The sequence below is a fragment of the Sarcophilus harrisii genome, chromosome 1 (assembly GCF_902635505.1).
Source record: "Sarcophilus harrisii chromosome 1, mSarHar1.11, whole genome shotgun sequence".
Lineage (NCBI taxonomy): Eukaryota > Metazoa > Chordata > Mammalia > Dasyuromorphia > Dasyuridae > Sarcophilus > Sarcophilus harrisii.
Window position 1 is genome coordinate 508,787,348 of NC_045426.1, and position 19,645 is coordinate 508,806,992.

Consider the following 19,645-nt stretch of genomic DNA (forward strand, 5'->3'; position numbering starts at 1 on the left):
CTCAGTATTTATTATTTTTCTCTCCTAAATGCTCTTTCTTTCTACCGTCCATATTACTATTGAGGACAAAACCCTTCTCCCATCTCCTAGGGCTCACAACTTAGGAGTCATCCTGGATTCTTCATTATCACTCACTCCTCATATCCGAGCTATTGCAAAAGCCTGCCAATTTCACCTTTGTAACATCTCTCGAAAATGCCTCATTCTTTCTTCTGACATTATTACTGCTCTGAGGCAGGCTCTCATTACCTTATGCCTTGATTACAATAGTTGGATTGGTTGGTCTGTGTGCCTCAAGTCTTTCCTTATCCATCCTTTATTCAGCCATTAAAATAATTTTTTTTTTAAAGCCCAGGTCCAGTTATAATCATTCTCTCCTGTGCACTACTCAATAAACTTCTATGACTTCCTGATTGTCTCCAGAAACAAATACAAGATACTTTGTTTAGCATTCAGTGCTTTTCATAACCTAGCCCTTCCAACCTTTCTAGTCTTCTTACACTTTATTCCCCAACATGTATTCTTTAATCCAATGACGTTCGTATCTTGGCTGTTCCATGAAGAGGATATCCCATCTCTTGACTCTAGGACATCTCCTGTGCCTGAAATGTTCTTCTTCTTCCATTGCAACTACTGATATCCCTGACTTCTAAGTCCCAACAAAAATTCTGCCTTTTATAGGCAGCCTCCCTCTAATCCCTCTTAATTCTAATGCTTTTCCTTAATTATTTCCTATTTATTCTGTATATAGCTCAGCTTGTATATATTTGTTTGTATGTTGTCTCCCTCCATTAAACTTTAAGCTCCTTATGGATGGGGATTGTCTTTTGCCTATTTTTATTTCCCCAATTAGCACAGAGCCTGGCACAAGATAGATATTTAATAAATGTTGATTAATTGATTACAAGGATTCATATTTCACAAGAAGGAAGGAAGAATGATGTTAAGATTTTCTTTTCCATCTATCTCAAAAATGATTTTTCCCTTCCTCTTTGAACACACATATGCATATATAACTAGACTATTTATTTGGTGATAATTAAGAACACCCTTTCTTCATTTCCTCTTATTGACCTCCTCATGCTTTATTGGAATCCATCCATTTCCTACATTGATTTGAGGGAAGATTTTGAGAGGACTGTTTTCAAGTTCACTATCTTCTGTGTTTTCTTGCCTTACCTTTAGAGCCCAAACATTACAGTAAAATATAAACTGTGTCCTAAGCTTGACAGAAAAGAAAGTTGTCTTATAAACAGTTTGGGATCTGGCAAGACAGTGAATTCCACCTTGGGCCAATCACCTCTTTAGAGTTTAGTTTCTTCATATGTGTATAATGAAGGAATTAGAGTAGATGCTCTCAGGTCCTTCTGAATTCTACATCAATCATGTTCAACTATCTGACTATATTTTATCAGTTTCAAGTCTTCTAAGCATTTCTTAAGTATTTAGAAAAACTTACCAGGTACTTTTCATTCAAAGTCTTGGTTTGTTCATTTCCTTCAGCAAATTTCTGTGAAGTCAATTATCTTTCCAAAATCTCAGTTTCCCATTGGTGACATAGAAAATGATTAGTCTTTCTTTTCAGAATTATCTAGATAATTTTGTGGAATCATTTTGTGGAATGATAAAAAGCAATTTAACTATTAGGACTGAGACAGAGAGAATTTTTAAGCTACTATTTTTCTGAGTGGGGAGGGACACATGAGTGAAAAAAATATGTTTGGGAGACATAAGATCCTTGAGGATAAGAAATGCCTTACTTTTGTTTTTATAGTACAGTGCCTGAGATATTTGGTGCCTAATAAATGCTTGTTGAGTCAAGGTGAAATTAACTGACTTGTGTGTCCAACAATGGTGTTCACCCCCCTCCCCCCCGATTCTAGTCTTAGAATCCTGCTCTTTGAATGATGGAAGCAAAGTGCAGATAAACCTTTCAGGCTATGGTTAAGTTTTCTGAGTGATTTATGGGGGAGAAGGAATGTGCCATAAATGATTAAATAAAGATAATCAGGGGAGCATGACAACTTTCTATAAGAAGATAAATATGGAGTTTTCATTTTATTCTTTTACAAGGAGTTCAGTTAATTAGAATTCCTTTAAATATTTGGATTTGAGGGAGATCATTTGACATCTAAGACAGACCCAACTTTTACTCTCTTTTTCTTTGTCCTTTCCCTCACTAACTTATGATCAAAAACACATCAACCCACAAGATTTCTTCTTTTACTCTAGAGGAAAAAGCTAACTCATGTAAGTAGCTGCATACATCTTTAAGTTTAAGTTGCTTTTTTTCAACAGAGCTTAATAATAATAATAATAACAATCTGCTTAAAATAGCTTAGAACATTCCATTTTAAAATTTTGAATAAAAGTTTTATTTCTCGGTAAGTTTTCTGAATTTTACCTCTGAAGAAATGGGGTAGCCTTTGGAACATACACTGACTGAGCTGGTCACGGAGGAGGAATACAAAGTATACCTTAGAAAAGAAAAACTAAATTGTTTTTTTTTTTCCTTTGTTGGGCACAGGAGAAGAGAGGAATGTTTGTGAGTTTTGCACTATCGATGCTCAGGTGAAGCTATAGAAAACGATAAGTCATTTTGACATACCTGGCTTTGGTGAACTGCCACTGGAATTCTAAGAGGGTATTCCAGCTACACTTAGACATTTTTATTCAGATGTCTTGGCATTGGCTGATCACTTGAGAGTGACATATGGTAGGAACACGCTCCGAGGGGCAAGTCTCCCGGATGGCACACACTACCACGTAAGATAGACAGATGGCGGCTTATTCAACCTTGGAAAGTAGTTTAATGCTACATATTGGCAGGGTTGGGTGCTGGGAGAGATGCCTATGGAATATGAGGCAAAGTGGTAGTGGGTTTACTTGGAAGCTGCTTAGGAAAGGCAACAGAGGAGTGAGGACCTAGTATGGTGCCCAGCACCAAGTTACAGTGTGATGTACACAGTGGATGCTCGATAAATGTTGAGTGGGCATATGATGATAAAAAATATCTGTGACATTGAACTGGACAGTGACTGAAGCACCAAATGGAAAGAAAGGTGAGAGAAAGGGTGTAGAAAATAAACATTGTAAGCTGCTATGCAGTCGGAGTCAAAAAAACTTAGCTTCCCCCACCCTATTCCTTCTGATTTATCCATCACTTATTGGACTGTATTATTTCTACAAAATAGGAAATGCAGATTTCTATTGAATAAAGGGTATAGTTGGACCTTTTGTTCAGATTCTTAGGATCTTGTATTTGGGATATTAAGTGAGGAAAGTATTTACTGAAACTATTATTCTTTCTAATAGGATCATCTGCATTTATAACATCAAGCTGCCATATTCCATTTGGGCCACTTTCAAGAACAAACATCAGTATGCATGCAATTTGTAAGGTGAGTAGATCTTGCCTTTTTTTCCTTTACTGATTTTTATGAGGAAAAGATTGCTGGAACTCTATTTTTATTTTTTTCTCAGAAAAAAGTTGCACATGCTTCCATGTATAAGAATTATTTCTCCAACTTAGTTTTATTCTTTGGTACTTTGATTTGTGATTTCATAGTTTTGAGTGCTCTCTCCACTGATGAAGATTGCTATATCTTGTGCAGTTCTTTGCTCTGATTTATGGAAAAAACATAAATAATATGGATTTCTTTGACCCCCCCATATTTATATAATTGTTATTTTTGCAATGGGATTTGAATATACAAACATGTACGTTTTTATATTTCCCAGAAATAAAGAAAATTGAGCTTCATGTTTATATTCTAGATTCTTGAGTATGATCAGTAGAGGCTAAGATGAAAAAAAATTGAAGTTAATTAACTGGAATTTTAAATTTTTCATTGTAGACAAGGTGATGTAATGGAAAACTACCTGGGAGTCAGCAGATCCTGGTTCTAGTCCTAGCTCTGTCATTAGCTGTACAGCTATTTCTTTAAGCTATTTCACTTATTTAGTACTCAGTTTTTTTATCTGTAAGTAAAGTCACTTCTAGACTGAAATCCTATTGCTCTAATTTAATAATAAAATTTTCAACTTTTTTATGTTGCATAAAAATGTTTGATTTGCTACATTGGAACATTTCTGATATGAATTATGGATATAGTCAGATGATTTCCTTTTTCCATTTCATTTCTTATATATTTGATGAAGTCTGAGGATATTTGCGAGAAAGGATACATTTGGAATTTTAGACCTTTGTTTTTTGACTCCTGGTACTTTATATCATAATTTCAGTCTCTGCATGTTTGTAGACCATCCACTTAGAAGCAAGTGGATCAGTGAATAAAATATTATTTTGGTAAAACACAAATGATATAGAAACCAAAATGCTGGGCAAGTATCTATCAGCTATTTGCTTAGCCAAATATTTAACTCAAACTTTCTTGGTTCATGTCACTTTTAGAGTCTCAATGATTTTGTTAAAAGTTCCACAGGCAAAAATAACAACCACAACAACAATTCAAATGGTTCCATTCATTAAGTAGTTAGGTCCAAATTAATTAGTATTTGTGTTCTAATCACTTAATAATCATTTGAAATAATATTCATAAATTGAAAGAAAAATAATATATATTTTTTCATTCTTAATTACAATTGCCTAGTAATGGGAAATGTGCATCTGTGCAACTTCTGAAACTTTGCAATACTTTTGAAAACTTTGAAGATTCCACCAATCCTTTGTTTGGAGTCTCCCAATTTCATTTTCTGTTCTATGTTCATTTATAAGGAGTGACTGCTTTTTATCACAGAAATTATCAAAAAACTAGTCTCACAAAGATAGGGCATCCCAAATGAGGAAGTTACTGGTATAGCCCAAAGATTAAACTAGTATCTTGTGTGGTGAATGACAGATATTGAGTATTGCTTTGTTTTCCATGAAAATCTGGAATCTCAGATTGTACCTCAATGAGCTCACTTTAGTGTCCTGGAACATCACTGGGCTCTGTCTGAGAATCTCTTTCTTAACCACTTCTTGTCTTAGTTGTCTGATTTGTAATAAAATTATCACATACTTATCTCCAAGAGTTGTTGGGAGGATCAGAAGAGAAAATGTTCTATAAGAATACTTAGGAAAGTATGAAGTTTTCCTAAGGTTCTTTTTGCCTCACTAAAATAACTTTTGCTAGGTAAATGTCTCATTACTTAAGGCAAATATATTTTATGAATTCTTCCTCAAGATTCTTCCAGCATCACCTCTCTGGCACTGGCACTCCCTGGCACTCCCTGGTAGCCTTTAAATTAAGATATTGGTGATTCATGAAGGATTTATCTCATTCCTTGGGTTAGGCATAAGATTAATTTAAATGGCCCTTGTATTTTGGGTACTTGCCAAAGTATAGTGGAAGCCTATGCTGCTGTGGATTGAGGAGCCAAAATCGGCTAATAAATGGTTTTCTGAGGTCAGGATATTTCCTGCATATTGCTGACTAGAAGATGTTTTTCCCTCCCTCCTTCCCTCTCTCCCTCTCTCCCTCCCTCCTTCCTTCCCTTTCCTTCCTTCCTTCCTTCCTTCCTTCCTTCCTTCCTTCCTTCCTTCCTTCCGACTCAGGCCTGAAAAAGTGGTGACAAGTGAGAAGAAAGGGGATTTTTTTTTACTTTCAGTCTCCAAGGACTGGTCTATTCAGACCATGGGGTTCATTTGTGGGTCTTTACCAGGAGGAAATATAAGTGCTTTTTAAAAGAATCATTGTTCATAATGTCCCTGTGAATGGTGGGAGTGCATTTCTGTTTTTAATTACACATGCTACTTACTTACCTGTCTCCACTGATTCTTTGTTTTCTTTGCTTTGATGATTACTGATCAATGGCCCTAGTTCTAGGTAGTTTGTTGTATTACCTACCAGCTTATAGTGAAGATATCCTACCTTTATACAATTATGAAAAACAGTCTCTGGGATCCCCTGGAAAAGGTGAAAGTGGGGGTATAGCTTATACAGCTTTTCTTTCATTATCTCCTAGTCACCATTCCCTTTGGGAAGCAGATGCTGATGGAACAGCCTTTTCATGGCTGAGCAGGCAGGTTGTACATCAATCACGTGCCCTGGATTTTGTAAAATAGAAATCACAAGAGAAAGTATGAATTTTTGTAAATTGACAAGGTGACTTATACTTAAGTTTGGAATGCTCCCACTGCTGTATGAAGATCTATGGAAATCTTTTTTTGTCTGCACTGTTATATGTTGACTTTAGGTTTGAATAAAACAAAGCCAGTTCCTGTGTCTGGGACATCAGAGCAGTTAAGAGGGATGATATGCACAACTGTAGGTGGCCCCATGAATCCTGTGTAAATTTACGAGCATAGACTTGGATTCCAAGTTATCATAAAAACCTTAGCACCTCTAGAAATAAGTTCTTACATCTGACTGTCCTGGAATTTATTTTTGCTCTGCTACTCATAAAAATATAGCTCTAAACAGCTCACAGCTGGATTGCAAGACATTAGTAAATGCTGATAAAATGAATGAGGTGATAATTGTACTTTTTTTTGGTTCTACTTCCCTGGTTAGGACAGTTGGTATGGGTATTTAGAGTTGTGCACTAACTGCAGAAATGTGATTCCACATAGAAAGTAGACCTTCTTAGCTTTTGGTCAAAACCAGGACTGGGTTTCAATTCTTATTTTGTGCCAGAGTCCTTAAATTGGTTAAAGGGTCAACCATGGGACTTCTCTTAGACCTCTTTAGATATGGGACTTCCCTTAAACCTCTTGAGATGTTTATACTCTTAAAAGGGGGAAAGCTAAATGTCATAAGGTTTTTAGAAATGGGAGTTGAAGAATTTTAATCTTCTTTTCCAGGAGAGAAGATATGCTAGGCAGAATTGGGACATTTAGAGGAAATGTACTCATTTTCCTTTCATTTCATTTAAAGAGAAACGCTATTGAAAGAAATTCCTAAAGCATCTAACTTAGAACTTAGGCTCAGTAAGTAGTGGCATTGTAAGTAGTGGTGATGCAGTCTTGGAAAGATTTATTGCAAAGTTACTCAATGGTAGAGGAAGATATATTGGGATAGGAGTCATCAGTTCAAGTCTCTCATTCTTGGTTTTCTGTCCTTTCCCTTCATCAGGAAGCAAGACTTCAACACTTAGAGCTTTTTTGTGGTCATTATGAACAAAAAGGGGTCAAATTGGGAAATTCCTGTTCTCTTTTCAGGTAGTCCTTAGGGAATTGAAATGGATTGTGGGACTAGAGACAGGTGGGGAATTTGCTCTAATATGAGCCTTATAGTCCCAAGGGCTGGGCTTTTTAAGCAATTAGAAAAATAACCTTGGATATGTGTAAGTTATTCCTCTCTACCCTAGCTTCCTGTCTTTGTGTTACATTTAAAGTCTTAAGGCAAAATTAAAGGAGATCAATAGTACTAGAGAAACTTATCTTGGCGTGTATGTTCCTGTTGTCTACATTGATATAAAATTTATTTATACCAGGTCTGTCCATAACACTGTCCTTGGCATTTTGCTATAAAATAGATTAAATTGTTGAAATGTTATGAAATGTCAAAACAAATAAAAGATGTAGAATGGCTGTATCATGACATAGGCACCCCATTAAGAAGAAGGAATGAAAGTCTGCTTTGAAGTAAAGCAGAGCCTGTTAGGGTAGAGGGTTCAATTTAGCAAAAAATTGGATCCATTATTTTAACATTTAAGATTAATTGGAAGGTAGAATGGTAGAGTTTGTGGAGTGGGCATGAACTGTTCACATCTCATTACTGTAGACATCTTGAGATTTCAGTATCTTTGTCTGTTATCAACTACTCATTGACTGATTATCTTCTGCCTTTCCCTCCTACTTCCATCCATCGGAAGGGTTGTGTCATATGAGATAATCAAGGCTCTGTTTCTTGTCTCCATTTTCCATTCTTTTTGTTTTCCATTCACAAGAAATGAAAGGAGAGCTAGGAATAAGATGTGTCTGGGGCAGAGGTTCTCCAGGGCTCTAAAAGTTGAGGTTAAAAAAAAAATCAAAGTTGACTCATGTACATAGGGAAAGATAATAGAAAGGAAAACCAACAATTAGCCCCACTTTTCTCTTTTTCCCTTTTCCTTTATCACTTTTCTCCCCTTTCCTATTTCTCTTTATCTTTTCCCTCTCTCATTCCTCTTTTTTTCCTTGGTGCAAGATGGAATTGTTGTGGGAGTCACTTAATTTCTTTTATCTATAAGGTATTTCATCTGTAAAATTGAGATAAGAATAGCATTTTCAAAGCAGGGTTGCTGTAAAGATCAATTGTCTTCAAGAACGATGTAAACATCTATTATTGTTGTTATTCTATGATATTGTACTAATATATGATATAGCTTTATTCTATGGTATGATTATTCTATGATAGGAATTCTTAACCTAGGCAGCCACAGAACTTCTCCTTCTCCCAAAAGGGAGGGAGGGAAGTTCTGTGAAGAGATTTTTGAATTTGTTTGGAAAAAAATACATCTTTATTTTCATTAACCTTTGACTGAAATTATGAAAGTAGGAAATAAGCATAATTCTCAGAAAGAGCCTGTGGCCTTAACTGGGTAGCCAAAGGAAACTGTGATACCACAGAAGGTCCCCTGGACTTTGGTATATACTCCTTTATGAAAATGTTTTTAAAATGCTTTATCTTTTGGATTTATTACCAATCCCTTGTTCTTTTTGGATGTGCCCCATTTCTTTACACTTATTCAAAGCTCAGTTGAAGACCACTTTCTACATGAGGCCTTTTTTCATCTCCCTGAGCCCATCTCCAATCTCATCCCTGCAGCTACAAGATGCCTTCTCACCCTGAAATCACTCTGCCTTTACTTTGTATATATTTAATATGTCTACATGTTATTACCCCAAAGGAAGGTAATTTCCTTAAAGGTATGGATGGTTTTATTTTTTTATTTTTGCATCTTTAGCTTCTAGCACAGATCCAGGCAATAAAAGAGGTGCTTAATAAAGGCTTCTTGATATCATCCAGGTGATACTGGGAATTTGTACCTGGGATAGTGCTTAACATACGGCTGATACCCCATAGATATGGTTGTCTGGAATAACTTCCAGAAGGAAGTCTAGAAGGAAGCCTCTGACCCCTGGAGCTTCAAAAATTCTGGAAAGGATGCAGTGAAAAAAGTTATGGTGATCTTGGACTAGTCTCAACCTTTAGTTTACTCATCATAGGATGAGAACAAGTTTAACTGGCTACTGTTTAAGGTCATCTTACTCTATTTCTTTATTTCTAAGAGACAATAGTATGAAATTCATCTGAAAAAAAAAACTACCCTTTTGTTTTAAACTTATAAGGTAAGAAGCACCAGCAACTGAAAACTAGAAAAGTATCATCAGACTGCTAAAAAGCTAGGAAATTTTCCACGTAAAAAGTTCGTGGAGGGGGGACGTGGTTTAATGGAGGTGGATGTGGGTGGTGCGGGGAATAAGAATATAAAAATAAACCTTTCAGAAACTCTGGGTTGCTTCATGGCATGTGTATTTTTCCATATGGGGGAAGGTTTGAAATAGTATTTCTTTTTATGGGATTTTTAGCAGCGGGCTCGAAAGTGAGGCTTTTGTGGGTTCATTTTCCCTATGTAGGTGATATAACTTTTGTAACAGTGCGAGAGCGCGCGTAGGCAGTGTGGCAGGAGATTTCTGCGAGGTTCTCTGTCTGTCTTCCCTCCTGAATCCCTTCCTTCCCCCCAACCCTAACTCCCAGCCCCGCCCCTCATTTTCTCTAATCCACTTGAACAGCACCGAAGTGCAAAATGTGCTTTTGCCAAGGTCAGTTTCTTGCGATGACTTGCCCGTGGCAAGTGATGCCAGTTGTAACAGACTGAGTCTCAGCAGCTCACACAAAGTCACATTGGTGCATCTGCGGAGGACATTCATCCAGAGCAGGTTATCCTAACTGGGGTCTGGGATTTCCTTACAAGGTTGGCTGCTGAATTCCAGCAGATTTATTTAACTCCTCGTGTCTGGGCGAGATTGCCTCGTGGCTTGACGGCTATGCGTCCATGTGATGAATTGGTCCTGTCTTTCAGGAGCCCTTAAGAAATCTTTAGAGTACCTCAAGGTGATTTTAGACTTATGGGAATTATGGTAGGTTGACCTGTAAGTACTTCAGATTCTATTCAGAGAGAAAACTGAAAAAGGAGAGAGCCACTGGAGCATGAAGTGGGAGGTTTATTTGACTTGGAAAAATCACTTTAAAGATTGTTAGATTAGAAATGTGATGGTTGGGGCTGAAATACTCTAGACTCGTTTGGAAAGGGCATATAGCATGAAAATAAGGGTTTTTATTCTAACTGGTGCAACCCGATGGCATAGAAACAGAGCATCTATAGATTTAATTGGAGTCCTCTTTTAAGCTCCTTTCTTGAATGAACATAATATAGCATTTCTTTTTCAAAGTCATGGGGAAGGGATAGATATATGTGTTTGGGCATGATTTGTGCCAAAGACTGCTTTGTAATGCTTGATTAACTTTAAGAATATGGCACTTGAGAATTCAAAAGAAGTGTCTGCCGTTCTCTGAACATGTAGGGTTCTCCTGAGGCTCTGAATGACACTGTATGAAATGTTTGTTCATTTTACACTTATGCTATTATATGGTTTGTCACGACGTTTTGCAGTTTTCTGGCTTGCTCTCGGCCAGCCCATGGAGGGGGGCTGCCGAGGAGGGAAGCTGCCTCAGATTGCTAAATTACAATCTGAGATGTTTGAAGTACTGCTGGCTGCCTTATTTCAACCCTTTCATAAGATTGCTGGGAGTCTGGCAAGTTGTTTCAATATTTTTGCCCCATGTTCCAGGGTGATTCCAGAATGGAGGTGCAAATGGTTGTTTTAATATTTTTGCCCCCTGTTCCAGGGTGATTGGAGTGGAAGTGCAAGTGGGGATGGGGAAATACAATTGGTTAACTAAACTGCACACCAGGGTGTTTTTAATGCTAAATGAGCATAAAGGATACATACAGTACCCTGGGAAGACTAAGATTTCAGTATCCTGTTTTAGTATCTACAAGCAGTGTATTAATTCAATTAATTTAAGCAATAGTTTTCATTTTCAAAAATAAAACTATTTTCATTCTCTTATCACAGCCCACTTGAATGATGAGTCTTGCAGGGCAGGGACTATTTGCCTTTAATAAAAAAATATTCACAATGCTTTGTTCAAAGTAGACACTTAATAGTTGCCCACTGGGTTAAATTTAGTGGAATATCTTCATGAAAAAAAAATGTGGATTATTCATTGGTTACTATTTCAAGGAAGTGCTTTCTGAAGCAGAAGATAAAGGTGGTACTTTGGAAATGGACTTATAGGGTAGTGCTCAACTTGGTTTGTCCTAAACCTGTCATGAAGTGTTACATATTTACATTTATGTAAATGCATGTATATGTACTCATACACACACTTTTCTGCAAGTTCTTTTTTACTGTTAGTATATATTTGTATCAATTGTATTCAAGAAAATAAAACTTCCTTTAGAAGCTTCTAAGCTAAGTAAAATACACTTTCTAAAAATCTCTTTTTTCAGAATAGATGTTTGTTTTTAGCAGGATCTTTGCACTAGTTGCTAAGATGTGTACCTTTTTCTTGAAGATTCCTACTTTCTTGGTATTAACATCAGTCACATTTTTCAGTATGGCATCTTGAGGAATGAGAACTATATATAATATTTACCTACGTATACCACACTAGGGTTTTCTAAAAATTATATAATGAATTAAAATAGAATCTTTTTGGAAATAAAAAGGCTGTTATATGTTGTTACATCGTTTCAAAATCAGGATTTATGTGGAAATCCTGGAGAGCCTGTCTCTGCCTCAGTGTAAACTAAGGCTGTGTTTGTGATAGTATCTTCTGAGACCATTCTTCCCTCCTCCCATTTCATGTTTGTCTTATAAGAACAACTGATAGTAGCATCAGCAATCGTGGCTTTAGCTCCCTTTGACCCTGGATGAGTGCCAAAAGAGCAGCTGCAGGAACTATAGGGAATGTTGTTGTTGGTTTCAATGCAATAGGAGCACCCCATATACCACATAGGTGGTATCTCTACCAGTGCTTTTAGCTGAATGGTCCGGCTAAGTCCTTATTCCATAATATCCCCTCTGTTTATTACACGACCCACAGAATTAGACACTTGTTTTTTGGAGACAATAGGTTATGAAGACGCAAGGCTGCATTTTGGGGGATGGGTAGGAATTGTCCCTTAGGTAGTTTTCACTGTTGTAAGCTCAAGATTGGTTAATTCCTTCAAGGAAGGGAATTTGTTGGGGGAATTACTGATGATTCAGATAGACTTTCTACTAGATTTCTACTATATATCTTAGATATTAACCATCAGACTGGATATATGACTTTGGTATATTTGTTAATGTGTTCATGAATAAATTCTGTGAGCTCATAGCCATCCTGGACCAGAAACCATAATACTAATAGAAACCCTTTAAGAGGGTTAAGTGGTTTTAGTGGGAAAGACGTAATTTTTTAAAATATAGCTTAGTAGGACTGATGGACATGTTGGGACAGTTTAATGACCATCTGGAACAAAGAACGATAGAAATGATCAGGAACTAGATAGAATGGTAGAAACTATTAAGATAATCTGGAGATCATCAAAACTTTGAAATTAAGGATAAACTGGAGGTCTTAATCTTGCTGTTTTGTCCCTGACATGGTGGCTCTGACTGACCCAGTAGTGTAAATAGCAGTTAATTTATCATGCAAGAAGAGGGAGAATGTCTCAAGCTCTAAGGTAAAAAAATGGGCCATTCCATTACATTCAATAAGCACCTACTTTGCTCAAAGCCCTATGCTTGGTAGAAGGAATAAAAGACAAAGGTGAAGAACAGTCCCTACCCTCACAAACTTTATATTCATGGTCTGATTTGAGGCATTATTTTTTTGGAACCATGATCAAGTGCAAACTCTATAAGCCCAATGCCCGATGGACTCAGGATCCTAAAGGGACTGCTTAGGGAATAGCATAATGATTGGAAAAAAATGCCACTGTGAGGAAAAGTGATTCCAAAGCAGATAGTTACATAGAGGGTGGATTCTTAGGTTGGTTTTGGGAGAGACTATAATTTGTCAGACTATAATTTGTGTTCTCTCTCTCTCTCTCTCTCTGTGTGTGTGTGTGTTTGTGTGTATGTTCCTGTGCCTGTGTTGTTAACAGGATTATAGCAAGGATAATATTTGAATGGCAGAACCTGAGGAAATAATTTTTCCTCTTGATCTCAGTTTCAACTTTTGGAAAGGCCATTGGAATAGTTGATTCCTGACTCCTCTAAGCTCTAATAATCTATAAGTCAAATTTTCTCAGTCAACCATTCTATCAGTTAGCAACATCTACTTGAAGCATGTTCTTTGAATATGAGATTCTATCTCTCATCTCCGTCTGATTCTCCTTCCAGACTTAGTTTAGTTTGCTTTATTCCCCCAATTCTGTCTCTTAGATTCTGCCTCCCTTCAAAACTCAGGTCATTAAGCCACTTTCTGCAGTTCTCCCTCCTCTCTTCCTCAGTTGTAATATCTTCCCTATTCAGATGAATTTAAACCTAATCTATATTTATCTTTTATCTATCTAATTATTACAGTTTGTCTTTCCCATTAGAATATAGGTTTCTTCTGTAAGAAGACTGTATATAGATTTTCCTCTTCCCCTTTCCACTTTTGTCTTTCTTTGCATCTCCATTGTTCAGCACCTAGGAAGCATTTAATAAATGTAGATTGACTGCCACAGTAATGCCAATGGAAAAAAATCTAAAGATCTCAACATTAAGAACAGTAGAGTGTCCAAACATACCTTTAGAGGATGAAAGACCAAGCATATCTTTCTACTTTCAGGAGAGTTGGTGGACTAATATTTAGGCTGTGGATTAAGGTAGTTATTTATAGATATAGCCAATATGTTAATTTGTTTTGCTTGAGTGGATACAATTGTTAAGAGGAAGGATTTTGTTGCGGAGAATGGGAGAGAGGGGAAGACATTAAAAAATGAAAGTGCTTGTTGACTGATGTAAGCACCAGTAAAACATTTAAAAAAGAAAAATAAATCTAAAGGAAGATGAAATAGTAATTCAGCCAGATAAAGTTGCAATTGTAAAAAAACATATGCACAAATTTGGAAAAGAATTCCGGTTAAGGGAGCACTAAAATGATTTACATAGACCAGCATGACTAGCAAAAGAATTTTGCAAATCAATAATGACATTTCATGTTCTGGCAGCAAGAATATATCTATGCACATTAGTGTTCAGATGGTGCAATTTAGCTATGTTTTAGTAATGGGAACCCATGGCTACACCTAAGTCCTAGATAGCCAGTTTCCTGAGAGATAAATAAAGCATTTATCTAGCTTATTCTGTGGCAGACACTGTGGTAAACTTTAGAAATATATAAATACAAGCAAGCAAAACAGTCGCTGCCTATACGTTGGGAGAAAACAAATAATGGGGAGCTGGAAAGTAGAATAGTATGTGTGTGATGGCATGCTAAGGAGGTAGCCAGTAGGTAGTATGGAGACTTGATGATGGAATGATAAGATGAAAGCTTATCTATTTATCAGGGTCAGGTAATCAACTGAAAAAAGGTTCCAAGAGTATTATTTTCTTCCCTACTCCCTCACTTGTCAAAGAAAATAATGAATTAGAATGATGGATATCGTTGGCACATCAGAATAGGCAATGCACATGAACTCTGGAGGCAAGCAAAGAAGAAATGTTTTGCTAAGAAAATACTTTAGTATTTCTTCTGAAAACACTTTTTTTAAGCAGAGCGAGACTGGCTGCAGTTTCAAACTAAGGAAGTCGTTTTATGCCCGAACCTCAGTGTCAATGTCTGTTGCAGTTTGAGTACAGAAAAGAGTTTAAGAGGAGTTTGTGGAAATGAGGTTGTATGACTAGGAATTAGAAGGCCTATATTTGTATTTTTTCATTGTATATTTATTAGTTTGCATAATTGAGTTTTAGGGGGTAACGTGTACTGGTGGCTGTGTTATCATACTTCCTGGAATCTGGACATATATATGGTTCTGAGAGATGATGTGATGAAATTGTGCTATAGGGTATATGTAGCCATATATAGGCAGTCCTGTCATCGGTGGAAAATCAATCTATAATCTATAATCATTTTTTCCTTTTTTTAAACCTCTTTTGGGGTATGCTCAGTAGGGACTAAGAATTTTATTATAACCTAATTCTTCTACCACCATGCATCTTTCTCTCCCTTCCTCATTATTCATACTGGTTATATGACATGATCATATCTTCCAACTTTAATGTCTTCTACAGTGCCTTTGTTTTGGCTTCACATTATATTTTCATAGTACCAATTATTGACTTCAGGTGGGAAGTATGCTTGAATCCACTGTGTCAGATCCCTAAAATCCCTATATATTGAAGGCAAACATTACAGGATTGCTATCAGAGACAAAAAAGAGGAAAATAGCAAACTACCCCACTGTCTTTGAACCATATGGGTTTTGTACCTTCTTGTTTCTTTTCCCCTTTGTATTCCTTCATCATTAGTAGCACTTAGAAATTGAAAATTCAGCAAATTAAAAAATAAATTATTGTGAAACCACGGACAAATTTTTCTCTATCCAATTCCATAAACAATTGTCTTCTGTGTGCCATGATAGTAGGGTAAATATCAAGTTTATTATTATTATTATTTTAATTTTTTAAGGGGCAAAAGGCTTTATTATTCTCTTAAGACCAGCCTAAATATATACTAGTCTTTAGCAAGGAAAAGGGGTTTTAGCAGTTAACAAAGGGGAATACAAATTCCCTAATGGGAATCAGGAAGAAGATGTCATTAAAAGAAGATGGATGCTGTAAGGTGGGATTATCCCATTAACTGGCTGGCCAATCCTAAAAGGGAGTTAGCATCAGCCTATTATTTTTATTTTTAAACAATATTTGTCCATTCATTTTATTTTTTGAAAAAGCATACTAATACATTTTATTTTGACAACAGATACTTTTTAACAAACACTTTGACAGAATACAATTCCTGAAAATGCTATTACTGATTATTGGCAGAAAGGAATGATGCATCCTTTAACTTTGGTAGTTTGACATCAATGAAATAGAAAATTTAGAAGAACATGTCCCTGTCCTTATGAATGTTATAGTCTTCTAGAAGGATATAACATGTACAATAAAATTATATATATATATATATATACACACACACACATATAAAAACTATATAAGTGTACTAGAGAGGGACAAAGTGCTTTGTGATATCTAAAGAGTGACTTTATGAGATAATAGGGAAATCAGAGTTCAAGAAGGAGATAATATTTTAATCAGATTTTAAAGGAGGGGTTAGAAGGAATTCAGCAGATCAAGAGGAGAAGGGCACCTCTGTCTTCTAACTACTTCTAACAACTGACAATTCTGTCTGACAACTTCTAAGCCCAAGTATGGTTGTTGTTTGTCCTTCATTCTCAAGAAGGAAAATGACATCAGGGAGGTGATGCTATGACATGGAAGTGAGTTGGATTTAAGTGAGGGTGGGCTGTACAAAATCACCAGCCTTACTTTTTCCTCCAGAGCCATCTGGTCTTGGCAAGATATAGATCAGGATGACTGGAGATGGCCCTGGATGCAGTGGGACATCTTGACATATTTAGTCCAAGATCTTTCCCAGGTTTCAGTTTGATTTAGGTAATGCCCATTCTGTTGACTAAGGCTAGATAAGAAACCCTAAATGTCTTTCCCTTCCCACATTGGATTTTTTTTTTTTTTGACTTGGTAAAAGAGGAAATTTTTTGTCTCTAAATTTTTACTTCACTTTAATCCCAGAGAACAATAGGAATAAAGACATAGTGTTCTGTTAGAAAGATGTAGATAGTATGGTTTGATTGGAATGTAGAGGGTGTAGAAAGAAGTGTAAGATTTGGTTGGAAATCTAGGGTGGCAATTTAAATATAAAAAGTTACACTGTCAAAATTAGAGCAGAATGGAATATTATACATCTCACAATTACATAAGGAGAAAATGAATAATTAAAAGGGATAGAAGAGATCACAGAAAGCAAAATGGATAATCTTGAGGATATCTAATTTAAAAACCTTTTTTTTGCACAAATAAAAACAGGTAGCTATAATGAAGAATAAGAAAAAAAATCTTTGCATTTTATCTTTGATAAAAATTTGACATCCCAAATCTATAAGGAATACAGGTACGTAATTGAATCATTCCTCAGTAGACAAATGGGGAAAGGATATAAAGTTTCAAAAGAATTATATGAAATGATGTTCAAGATCACTTATAACTGGAAAAATGCAAATTAAAACAACCCAGTATCCCCTCCCACACCATGCCCATCAAGCTAACAAAGATACTAAACTGGGAAAATTCATTGCCATGGAAAGACATTCATGCTAATTCACTGTTTTTGAAGCTGTGAATCAATTGAACAATTCTGAAAAACAGGAATTATGCAAGAAAAATTACCAATATTTTTCTACCATTTAGCCTAGAGATTCCATTATTGGGACTATCTAACAAGAGGTTTATTGACCAAAAGAAAAGACTTATATATGTACAGAAATATTTATAACAGAATAATTTGTGATTATAAAAAGGTAGAAACAAAATAGGTACCCCACAATTAATGAAATTGTAGTATAGAAATAGAATATTACAATCTTATAAGGAAATATTTATGTTTAGAAGTCAGGTAGTCATAGAAGGGCTCATATGACGTGAGTAAATTAAAACCAAAAGAACAATGCATGCAAAAACTACAATGTAAAAAAATTTTTTGATGTAGAAAAGTAGCAAAATTCTGGTCAAACACAATGGTCACTGTTAGCATCTTAGTGCTATCCTGAATGTTAAAGAAAATAATTCTCTTTTTTGTTAATAACTGATACTCAAACTGCACACTTTGATAAAGTGGTTTGTTGGGAGGCATCTACTGCAGCAAAATAAAATCCATCAATATATTTGTAGCAGAAAAAAATTGCAGAGGATTTTAACTATATGGCAAAGAGGCTCAAATATTATCTTATAAGGAGCTACTAAAATTTTTTGATCAGGAAAATGACTAGATCTGAACTTGAGGACAAATAATTTGACAGCATTATCAACCATGGACTTGGCAAGGGGATGAGGGAAGGTGTAGACAGAAAGACTTTTTAGGTATCCATTGCAGTTATTACACAGATATTAAGAAAGGGCCTCTTCTAAAGTGACAGCAAGGGAAATAGAAAAGAGGGAATGGCCATTAGAGGAATTACGGAGACAGAATTAGTAGGACTTATTAACCGGTTGCATATGAGATATTGGAGAGAGAAATGTCAAATATTTCTAACATGAGAGACTGAATAAATCTTTCATATACAGAATCCAGAGGCAGGATGAAGAATACTCTAGGCTTGGAGTTTAGTCTTAGTTTTAGTTCTGCCAATTATTAGCTGTGTAACATTGGGCAGATCAATTAATCCTTCTAAGCCTCAGTTTCCTCATCTGTAGAATCTACCTAACAGTTCTTATAAGGATTACATAAAATAATACATGTTAATGATAATCAAGTAAGCTATATAAATATGAACTATTATTAAGATAGTAAAAGTGAATCATGACAAGATGCAGAAAATGCTAGTAGTGATAACACCAATTTCCATGTGGGAAAAATTGTATTCATTAAGTATTTTACTTCTTTTTTATTCATTCATAGTTGTTTTTCTGAAAATGGATGCTTTTTGTATTAATGGTCATACAAGACAGCATATATACAGAAATGATCACAATTTTATTTTTTAATGGTAGAATCTTTTATTCTCAATTTTTTGCCCATTTTTTGCAAGTTCAAAACTATACCCCTTAAAGTTCAATGGCTTGAATTTCTACTTGTGACAAAATTAAAAAAACATTTTAAAATAAATTCAAATAATAATAGCCATCATTTAAGTAGCATTTTAAGATTTTCAAAGTACTTTACAAACATTATCTCTTTTGGTCATCATAATAAATCTAAGAGGTAGATGCTATTATGATCCTTATTTTATAGATGATGAAACATTTTTTTTCTGTATATTAGCCACTCTGATATGTGTGGGGTGTTACCTCAGAGTTATTTTAAATTTGTATTTCTTTAATCAATAGTGATTAAGAGAATTTTTTCCATATGACTATAATTATTGATTAAGTTGTCTGAAAACTTCCTGTTAGTATCCTTTGACCATTTATCAATTAGGAAATGGTTCTTATTTTTATATATTTGACGTAGTTCTCTATGTGAGAAATAAAGCCTTAATCAGAGAAAATTTCTATAACTTTTTTACAGTTATGATTATTAACTATGTATCCCCCCCCATTACTTTCTCCCATTTATCCTACTCTCTCTCTCCCCTTGTCCTGTTCATCCTCAAAAGTATTTTGCCTTTGACTGCCAGCTTTCTCTATTTATTCTCCCTTCTATCATTACCCTTTCCCCTTTCTCCTATCATCTTCCCCCCTTACTTTCCTGTAGGGTAAAATAGAGATAGACAGATGAATGTGCATGTTATTCCTTCTTTGAGCTGGTTCTGATGAGAGTGAAATTAAAGTACTTCCCTTCATTTCCCCCATCTTCCCCCACTAAAAACTTTCACATTTCTTTTTTAATGGAATAATTTACCCCTTTCTATGTCCTCCTTTTTCCTTATCCTG

The 19,645-nt window shown here is 35.6% G+C and overlaps 1 protein-coding gene across 3 annotated transcripts in view; it reads left to right on the top strand.

Moving 5' to 3' along the window:
- Nucleotides 1–19,645, top strand: part of LDLRAD4 (low density lipoprotein receptor class A domain containing 4) — a 567,965-nt gene that overhangs the window by 92,011 nt on the left and 456,309 nt on the right. For 2 of the 3 annotated variants that reach the window (XM_031946676.1, XM_023496263.2), the window contains one exon: nt 3,316–3,401. The gene's annotated coding sequence lies outside the window, so the exon portion shown is untranslated. Of the gene's footprint in view, nt 1–2,870; nt 3,063–3,315; nt 3,402–19,645 lie in introns of those variants that run through there. The other variant, XM_031946677.1, reaches the window with a different exon arrangement.